The sequence below is a fragment of the Mastomys coucha genome, unplaced genomic scaffold (assembly GCF_008632895.1).
Source record: "Mastomys coucha isolate ucsf_1 unplaced genomic scaffold, UCSF_Mcou_1 pScaffold20, whole genome shotgun sequence".
Lineage (NCBI taxonomy): Eukaryota > Metazoa > Chordata > Mammalia > Rodentia > Muridae > Mastomys > Mastomys coucha.
This window is the reverse complement of record NW_022196903.1, coordinates 134023973-134024190: the sequence shown is the minus strand read 5'-3', so window position 1 is coordinate 134024190 and position 218 is coordinate 134023973. Positions and strand designations below refer to the sequence as shown.

Sequence of the window (218 nt, the reverse complement as noted above, 5' to 3'; positions counted from 1 at the left end):
CTGCCTTGGTGGACTGTGGGGCCTTTAGGAGATAAGGTGGAAGCTCTGCCTTGGTGGACTGTGGCGCCTTTGGGAGATAAGGTGGAAGCTCTGCTTTGGTGGACTGTGGGGCCTTTGGGAGATAAGGTGGAAGCTCTGCTTTGGTGGACCGTGGGCCTTTGGGAGATAAGGTGGAAGCTCTGCTTTGGTGGACTGTGGGCCTTTGGGAGATAAGGTGG

General features: G+C 56.4%; 1 long non-coding RNA gene across 2 annotated transcripts in view; it reads left to right on the top strand.

Moving 5' to 3' along the window:
* LOC116098414 overlaps positions 1-218 on the top strand; it is an 18835-nt gene that overhangs the window by 1787 nt on the left and 16830 nt on the right. The window lies entirely within an intron of this gene.